Genomic DNA, 10,502 nt, shown 5'->3' with positions numbered 1-10,502 from the left:
GACACATATCTAGTTTCACTTCGAAAATGCTCGAACGATGAAGAAAATAACAATTCGAATTTAGTGAATTTTAGGCATCATTGGCACTGGACTTTAGTAAATAGAGCTCCAAAAGTATACTCTCCTTTCCGTGATCGCCGAGGAATAAGATAAGTAAAAATCAACGATGATGATATTTTGCAGCTTCTATTGCGAGATCTGGGAAACCACTTAGCTTTCGCAAATTTTTTCCAAATACTGTTTACCGGAATGATACTCATACTTGGCAAATACACATTTGTAGAATTCGCGAAGGTAAACTTAGCCGCCAAAAGACACCGAATACCGTAAAGTTATAAACCGTTCTGATAAATTGTTCTTAATGTAGGTTAACGCCAGGGTGGAAGAATTATCTGCCGAATTTACGACGAGCTTGTTGCCAAAACTGCCATCGTAAAGAAAGAAGAATCCACCCCTCGCCGAAAGAGAGTCGGTATCCGCGACGATAATGGACCTGTACTACCGTGGTATGGGTAGACGAGTGTAATTGAGATGGCTAATTTAGAAAAGACAATTGCTCTCTGAACGTTGACGTTTGTAATCCTTAACGAAGAATCACTAATACGTCGATAAACTTAGATTACAAAAGATATTTTACGAGAAAAAAAGAATGATAGAAACAAGTAATAAAATAATAATCATCGTTTTATCAAATAATTTTTGTATTATTATTTCTATCCACGTAATTACTGTTACTGTAGACAAATAATATTAAATAAAAAAAAATTGTGAAAAGTATAAATCCAATTTTAATCATTTCCTACAGAGATTATATCTAAGATTATATCTCACATTTATAAGGACGAATCATATTTGAGAATAATCGTGGACTTAAAATATTATTTATAATATAATGTAACATAAACACTTTGGAAAAGCTCCATATATATAAATATAATTAATTCAAAATCTAATTAACGCAAAAGCTTGAAGAAATCAATCTAAAAAGCTTCAATAATGAAATAAGCCAAATTATCTTTAAATCTGTGTGCTTATATTTGAATTTTTTTATACGCTTTTTTCCTTAAGATTTTTATAGTAATAATGTTATGTTTTTAACGTTAATTTGATTATTATTCAATCTTAAAGACATCTTGTGCAAAATAATATAGATAGAAATAAGGTAGAAGAGAAAGATGTATTACTATCATATATGAATACAATTATTCATATGATGTACCGTAACTCTCATTTGTTTGTTAAGATATTTAGGTTAATGAGAAGTTAAGCTATACTATACATAGATATGCGCCTAATATACATTCCGTGCGGGTTTACGTTGTATTCTCTTCAGTAACGAAATGCATATTGTTACGCCATGTCAGCTTTCTGAATTACTATTCATCTTTACTGATATAGGCAGCACGTAAATCTATTCTTGCACTATATCAAGTACATCCTAGCGGAAACTCATTTGCTTCAGGGAGATCTATTTATAATGTTATGTAACAAAATTTAACAATTTTGATTTAACAATTTAATTTTTACAATTTTAATTTCTAGCTACTTATAGAAACATTCCCATCGTAAAATAATTAGTCAAAATTTTTTTATTCGAATTATAATGTAATATAAAGTTTCTCTTATTTAAAATTGTAATAACCATATATTTTTTAGTTCAGCTATTTTTGTAGAGATTATCGCATCGTCATAATTCCTGCATAAATCCCAAGAATCTAGCTTTCGCGGCTTTCGTAATCCAGTTTGACAATGAAATGGGGATGACTATTCACCAACGCGTCTCTCATTAAACAATCCGAGTTGGGTTCTCGTGAAATTAATTTCCAGAGCAAGATTCATCACGGCCGAGTTTAATTCATCTTTTTCTGCATGCATTTGTGCCGATCACTCGCTAATTTATGCGAAATGACGAAAGTGGATCTGATCAGTGACACAGCGAGAAAACCGATAAAGATCGGGCAAAGACGATCTTCAGCGTAAGGCCCGTCTTTAAATTTAGAAGTGAATCCTATTTGAGTGCGATTCCTTCAATCCGCGTTAGAAACGGATTATGGAGATAATTTCGCCGAGTCGTTCCTAATCAGCTTCCATTTACCACGACCTGATGAGAAATTCGCTGAATCTTTGACTTTCACGTGTCGAAAGATAAAGATCGTAAACTCTAGACCGAAATCATCATCCTTCAAGAAATTTTCACGTGAACCTTCTGCTCGTTATAATTATACTGAAATTGTTAATGAAATAATACCAATTACGAATGAAAACAATACATTAGAAGAATATAGTCGATTATATACGAGTACATTATTCAATTCATTAACCGATATTCATAGTCTTGACATGTCATAAATCATATAGAACCGTTTTAACATCTTGAAACATGATTTAAAATGATTCTAAAATAAAGAGATTACGGGAATATCGAAATACGAAAATATCAGCCAATGAGTCATTGAATAATGTATACACAGTATGCATGTATAAATTGTATATTTCATAAATCATGGTAACTCAGGAAACAGCTGACATTACTTACCATTATTTTGACGTGAAATACGTTATTTTAACGTCAAAATATAAATAACTTGTAACAGTTTGTTTGAAAAGTTATTCTATTAAATGTCAAATTGTCGACTTCTCATTTTATATAATCATAGAAAATAAGTACTTTGATAAAATGAATGAAGCCTGCCTCTCTTCCTCTCAAACTTCCTTGCATAGCTTGTATACACGCTTGAGCAGTTTCCGTTCGCAACATCATAAACATCGTATCGCGCGGAAACCATTACTGTGAGCAACTCGATTCTCCATAAGGTCGATATCGCTCGTTCACGGTAGAGACCCCCGAGCTGATCGATATTAATCGCATTCCGTCAGTGGTGACGGGTTCCTCTGATTGACGACGACAATTAATGCGGGTCGTCGGGTTATGCCTCAGATAAACCTACCGATCCTCCGTGTGTAATGTGTGTACGTACGTATACGTACGGTCTTGCAGAGCGTATGGACCGTATTTACGTTCGCCAATTTACATCACGCCGGAGGCGTGAGTGCACGCGGAGCTCCTCGCTACTTCATGCGCCATCACACGCGTGCAGGCACGCGTGTGCGAACCACCCTAAGTCGAATACGTCCAGTTGGACGAGCTGCGAACGGAATTTCCATTTCTGGTACCGCGTCGTTATCGCGAATCAGTCGCACAAATCGGCCACTCGCAGTTGTACGCTGCGTCTCTCATGGCGTACGGAATTGGTTGGACGAAGAATAGATGTGAATAATTCATCGAGTTCCGACCACACACTTTCGGCCATCCGCGCAGGATAACTGTTCTGTTCGCCCGCTCCTCTTTTGCGTTCTTTTTTTTTTGTTTTTACTTCTTTACTTTTGGAATTCATAGTTCGTTAGCGCCGGGCCAAACAGAATGCAGACGCGGCTGGCATGCATTCGGCATTAATCGCGAATGCGCGGTAGCCGCCGTCGAGAAGAATCGCAACGCTATTGCGACGCTGCGGCAATCAGATTTAACGACGCCAGCAGCTTGACGAGGTGAAATTGACCTTTTCATAAGTTTCATAACTGGATCAATTCTTGTTCGGTCGTCGAATAATGCGATGTTTGCCGGTACTCTTTGCGAAGAATGTCGATTAGCTGTCAAATTATTTTAATGACAAACGACAGACATTTAAAGAAAGATTTCAAATTAAGAAGAGATAATTGATGCAGTCAGACACATATATTTCTCAATGATAAAAATGCTTATTAATACTATTGATGTATTTTTTAATATTTTTATTTAGTAACTATCAAAAAGTTGTAATTCAAATTGTAAATTTTTTCGTGTGTTATCACTTTATCTGTGTAATTTTATCTATGTAATTTTTTCTTGCCATCTTTTCATAATTGAATTAATTCTTATTCGGTTGTCGAATAATATCTTTAGCCGAAGATGTTACTCTGCGCAAGGAATGTCGATTAGCTGTCAAATTATTTTAATGACAAACGACAGACATTTAAAAAAAGATTTTAAATAAAGTAGAACACGATAATTGATGCAGTCAGATACATATATTTCTCAACGATAAAAATGCTTATTACTATACTATTGATGTATTTTTTAATATTTTTATTTAGTAACCAGCAAAAAGTTATTATAATTCAAATTGTAAATATTTTCGTGTGTCATCATTTATTGATATAAAATGATTGTACAATTGTAATTTTTTCTTGATGTCCTTTTTATAACTGAATTAATTCTTATTCGGTTGTCGAATAATATTTGACCTTTAGCTGAAGAAGTTACTCTGCGCAAGAAATGTCGATTAGCTGTCAAATTATTTTAGTAACAGATGACGGACTGTCATTTAAAGAAAGATAAGCACGATAATTAATGCAGGCAAGTTTTTAACTATATTAACTATATTTATGTACAATTTTTAATTATAAAAACAGTTATTATAACTTATCATTTTTTCAAAATAACATTTTTATTTAATAATCATCGAGAAATTATTATAATTCAAATTGTAAACTTATTCGTGCATTATAATTTATCCGTATGAAATAATTGTATCGTAATCTTTTTTGCGATTTGTATATAATAATCAATATTATATTAGTAGACAATAAATAGTGTATTAATTTTATCAATAATTCTGATTAATGAGAACAAGAAACTTTTATGCATGTTAACGACCGTTAAAAGAACAGTATAAGCAGTCTCATATAATTGCGGATCAATGTTAAAACGTCATTAAACATTAATGATCTAGATAATTAAGCTAAAGTAAATTACAGTAAATTTGTGTATTTGAATGAGACCACATTAGAGCGTCATTAGCATAGGGAAGTCTAATGCTTTCCATAAAGACAGCTTCATATTTCACGCACACGCACATAAATTATTTAATATAATATAATTGATATAAATTTTAATCATTTTAATCGCCCATCTCGTAAAAATTTTTGCCGTATTTTATTTTATATGATGCTGTAAAAATGGTTTGTGACGTATAATAAATATTTATTAATTATAAATAATGACAAATTTTTTTGTAACTACATGTAGGAGAACGTGCATATGTATAATTTTTATATTCTATCAAAAATATTTCATTCTTGCGTTAAAAATGATTGTGTTAGAAACAAAATTGCAAATAATTTAATTTCGATACGATGTATGCAGCGTAATTATATAAATTAACAAATTACAATTAATATTCACAATTAATATTTGATTACATTTTTTTTATACTGAAGTCGTACAAATGTAGTTTAAATAAATAAAGAAAAAGTAACTTAATTATAGTACAATAAAATTAATCATTATCCAATAATTAATAATTATCTTTAAATTATTTAAAGCATCTTCTTGGTAACTAAACTGTCTTCTAAAGTAAATTTAACTATAAAGATAAAATTACGCGAATTTCTTATCGATAAGCGACGATATCGAAGTAAGAAATAGACATCTTGTAATTGGAGGTCGTATAATTGAAAGTCATTAAAACTTTATACGCGGTAAAGTAATTCGCCAAGTATTACCAATTATCGATACGAATCGTTTAGCTGACATGGTTGCGATCGCTACAAGAGCGTACGAAACACGAAAGTTCGTCAAAAAGCAATTCGTTACACATCGAATTATCTTTTCCAATGCACGTAGCTATTGGCGTGGTTTGGCGCTATATACGGAACAGCTGGCGCAACCAGATACGCCGGCAAAACATTTTCACCTCGCTGAATTGTCAACGACATTGCGCGCCGCGGCTTAATCCGCGTTCAGCTTTTTCCATCCGTTTCGTTTGCCCGTACGGCAGACGTATCGATTATGTTCGCCGTTTCAAAGTGGCTTCGTTTGCCGCAATCGCGAGACCGCGTGTTTTTCTCTCCAACCTAGGCGGTCCGCTATAACTGGCTTTTTTTAATGACAGTTCCGCTGAGTCGATGGGTATATCGTCACGGGTCTCGTTAGCAAATTCAATGATGGCGCCTACGGTTAGCGTCATCGATCCCAAAATCTCGTTATGTTTCTCGATATGGTATCACTGAATGCGAAAAAGGCAACCACATCGCTGCGAGGTAAAATATTGTGCGGTTCTGCACGGTATATTTCATACAGATAACATCGGCTTTCGTTAACCCTTTTTTTCAGGGGTCGACGGCACGTTCAACTTTGATCCTTGAAAGTCAGATGAAATATAACGAACTTCATCGGCTCGTATTCTCTTTTCGCGGGAGAGAACGGGTTTATTGATATCAAATATCAAGTTGTCAGTTTCGCTTTGTTCGATGCTTAGCAGTGCTCCACGTAAATAAATAGTCTGTATTGATTTCCTTAAAAAATGATTTCATTTAGAATTTCTTTTAATCCTCCCCTCTCTCCCTCCTAAAGGATTAGAAGAAACGTGATTTTCTTCTATAAGTATATGATAGCATAGATAATTTTTAATTATATATTGTACATTGTAATCATTCTTTTCTATAAATAATTCCTCATCGCCAGCAAAACTATATATTGTACAATAAAATGGTTTACATTGAGATTGACGGTTATATATATATATATATATATATATATAAAACGAAATCGATAAGTTGGACGTTGCCGCTTGATCGGCGATCTCGGTGAAAAATCGAATGCACAAAAATCCAACTACAATCGGCCGTTATCGAGCTTTTGCACGTTAGCTCTTTGGACGGCTGATTTTAATCCGTTAAATGCCATTTCCTTGTACACGTCAGCTGCGAACCGATGAGCTTCGGAGGCATCGAATGTCCGGTGCTTCGCCAGCCATTTACCGCCAGGAGGTAGAGCTCGCTGCTCTCGAGTGCTCTCTTATGCTATTCTGTGCCGATTGCATCGAATTCGCGTTTGTGTGCGCTTATACGCAGAATGTCGCACGTGTCTGCACTGAAGTGCCAAAGCCCAAACGCCGCGAGTGCATTCGGCCGGATATGAGCGGTGAAGATGAAGGAAAAATTGGAATTGCGAGAATTTGGTTCGACCAATTGAAAATATGCGTATCGCAAAATCATGGCTGAGCGTGTTAAATTTTCTATAATTTTCATACTATATTCCGAAATATGTTCATCGTACGCTCTTATAAATATAACGTTTCATATTCACATTTTATCTCATTTTGAATGACTTATCATAAATGCTCGTCCATGTATGAATATATGATAAGAGTTTTAATTAAAATTTTGTCTATAAAACGTGATACATTTGCAAATGACGTTATGGCGCGTTTATACCGAGCGAGTCTTCGATGCCTGGTAGAGTAAAGAATTAAAGCTTACGAGAAAAGAATAAAACTGCATTCATTCGCTCATAACTCACACGGTGTACATCGCCAAGTATCCTATTCTCGCTGCGTACATGCACGTCAGATGACAATCCCGGGACGGAATGCGACGGGATAATATTTCGTAGTTTATCCACCGATGGACTCACGCTGGTTGGAAAAGCTCCGAAGGTCGTTCATTACGTTTGCGCGGACTGTTTGGACTATCCGCGAGATATTGCGTCACACCGGCAAAAAGAGAGGTAGAGAGATAGCTAGAGAGAGAGAGAGAGAGGGAGAGAGAGGGAGGGAGGTAAAGAGAAAAGAAAAGGTAAATACGAACAAAAAGGAAAAAGGGAATATTCGAGAGCGAATACGACCGAACACCCTCTGGTTCTCCATCCACGAAGCTCGTAAATTCTACCGTTGTACGTTCGTAAACTCGTTTCATCGTGGTCGAGGCGTGACGCTGCGTTATAATTAACATAGGCTGATGCGTGATATAAATTACAATTATACATGATTTACAGGATGCGATAGCCGCGGTCTGACCTCTCTGACTCCCTTCGCATCTCTTCTCCTCTTCTCATTCACCACCACACCTATGCGCCTTTAAAGCTTCCTCCAACCCTCAGGTGGTATCGTCGTCTATTTCCGCATACCTGGAATGACCCTCTTCAGGATGAACTAAATAAACATGTCCGTACTAAATCGCGACGCGTTGCGTGCACTGTCATATTAAAGGCGATGTTAAGAGTCTTGCTTGTAACACCTCTGCATTCTCACGTTGCACCAGCACGCCGCGCCGCGTTGACTGGTGCACCCTTAAAATGCACCCTTAATGCCTTCGCGCATCGTGCATTTCAAACCCACCATCTGCGAAGCATTTTGACTGCTTGCGCGACGCGAAATTCGTGCGTCACGAAACTTTAATGTATTCGCGTATCCACGGAAAGAACGATTTACCGTATCTAAAAATAGTTTATAAAAATTTGACTAGATACAGATTTGAAAATAACTTTGCTGAACCATAAAAAAAATTGTAGGAATCTCAATGCTGCAAAAGGTTTTGACATTCTAGCAACCAGTTTGAAATTTATATAATTTGGTTGATTTAATAAAATTATTTTTAGATCTGTAGTTGAATCTGCTAGTTAAATTTTTAAATGCTTTAGCAAAAAACTATTCTTTTCGTGTAATTTTTTTCAAATATCAACATAGCGTACATATTTTATGTGTTATATTCAGAGAGCGAATATCCTCGAATGTGTAAAAAATATAAAAATAAACACGGGAAAGTATCTTGGATTCGAGAATATTACAAAGCTAATCAGCATTTCTCTGGAGATGGAATTTTTTTCCCTAAAAATAATTTCATTTAGAAATTAAAAAATTTTATTCTTTTTTTTTTTTCCTTTCTAAATGAACAACCGACACGACAAAAATTTAAGCGAATGCACGAAAGCTCTTCCAATTTTGCGGAGAAACTCCTGACGGTCTATCCTATAATGCAAATTCGTAACTAGATCCAGATAGCCGAGTAAAGCCGAACCTAAGACACGTCGTCGGTTTCACAGCGTCGGTTTGCATGTCTGTAAATGTATGTGCCAGGCCGTACCGAGGTCGAGTCACGTGCTAGTCAACGACAGCGGGAGTCCTCTTAATTATGCCACCCAGTTCTGCACGAGACACAATATGGGAGTTGCAGTTAATAATTTCAGCTTTGCTGAAACGTACGCCAAACTTCTAGAAGAATTTAGGCGGTACCAGGAATGCCTTCAGGTTGTGTTGTTACCACGCTAAGTGTAAGTAATTGCCTCATATATAGTTTCGTTGCGTATTATATGTTTCTTTATCATAACTAAACTACATGCAAAATATCGATATCACTATACGATAAAATCTAATTTTTTTTATATGTTATGAATCGTGATTTTCAATCTCCTTTTGTTTATCGAACACAAATTCGTTATCGAAATTCGATCCTCAAAATGGAATTTTGAGTAGAATAATGTCAAAAACAATTATTTTGAAGATTTTCATGATGTTGCAACACCTGCAACAAATTTTTTCTCAATTTTATTCATACCACATAAAAGTATCAACTTTTAGCTTTAAAATGCGGAAGTGAGTGCTCGTACACGAGAAAAAAAATGATGTTGCGTTGTATATTAAAAACAAGATTTATCATAATTTTAATTTATTTATTCAGACTATAAGTACATATATTGTACATATTCTTCAATTTTATTCCTTTTTCTTTCATATTTTATATATGTTGTGTATGTACTTTTAACTATTCATTCAATTATCTGGATAAGAATTTAAAAATATAATTATGACTGTATTCTAATGTATGTTTTATTATATGAATTAGTATAAAAATTTACAATATGTGCACTGGAGTTTTATTTTCCGTGAAATAAGATCGATGCAAAAAGCTCAATTCAAAGAAGCAGAATTTACTTTAGGCGTATGATTCTTGTAATTGTCGAAAATCGTTTGCGAAGAAATGTCTATCTGCCAGATGCGTCTACCGATCATTCTCGTCAATTCGCAACAGTCACGCACAGCGGTGGTGCTATCGCAGACAATATCAACGTTTTTATTATGACAGCTGGTGACCCAATCGGTAAACTCCGAAAGCGGACGTGCCATTACGCGTTTAAAGCAATTTCCGGAAATCCCTCGTGACGTTCGACAAATGGACTGGAGTCATAAATAGTTCCACAATTCTGGGCTGAAGCACGACGAGCGACCATGCCATTCGACATCTCTCTCTCTCTCTCTCTCTCTCTCTCTCTCTCCCTCTCTCCTCCCTCTTCCTCTCTCCCTCTCACTCCCCCCTCTCTTTCACACGCTTTTTTCTCCCCTTCCCTGACTGTTCCGTGAAAGATTAATGTGAATTTTATTATTACGACTCTTATATGTACGACACTAACTCAGAAAAGATCACCTTTCATAACATTTCCATCGTTATTATCGAACTTATCGTCGGGTTGTCAGAATTATGAAACCTTCATAATGTCACAAAGTTACAAAAATTCTGTAACTTCCGGAGTGCTATATATTTTTTATATAGGCATCCATCATCATTACGAATGAAACTATTCGTTGCTCTATGATAGATTTTCTCTTCGGTTTCAAATAATCTTATGAGTTTCCGATCCATTAAGGGTGAAATCACACGATGCGGAATAGGATTGCGGAATAGAGAAT

Source organism: Acromyrmex echinatior, chromosome 19, assembly GCF_024713525.1.
Source record: "Acromyrmex echinatior isolate Ae372 chromosome 19, ASM2471352v2, whole genome shotgun sequence".
NCBI lineage: Eukaryota > Metazoa > Arthropoda > Insecta > Hymenoptera > Formicidae > Acromyrmex > Acromyrmex echinatior.
Note: the sequence above shows the minus strand (reverse complement) of the source record.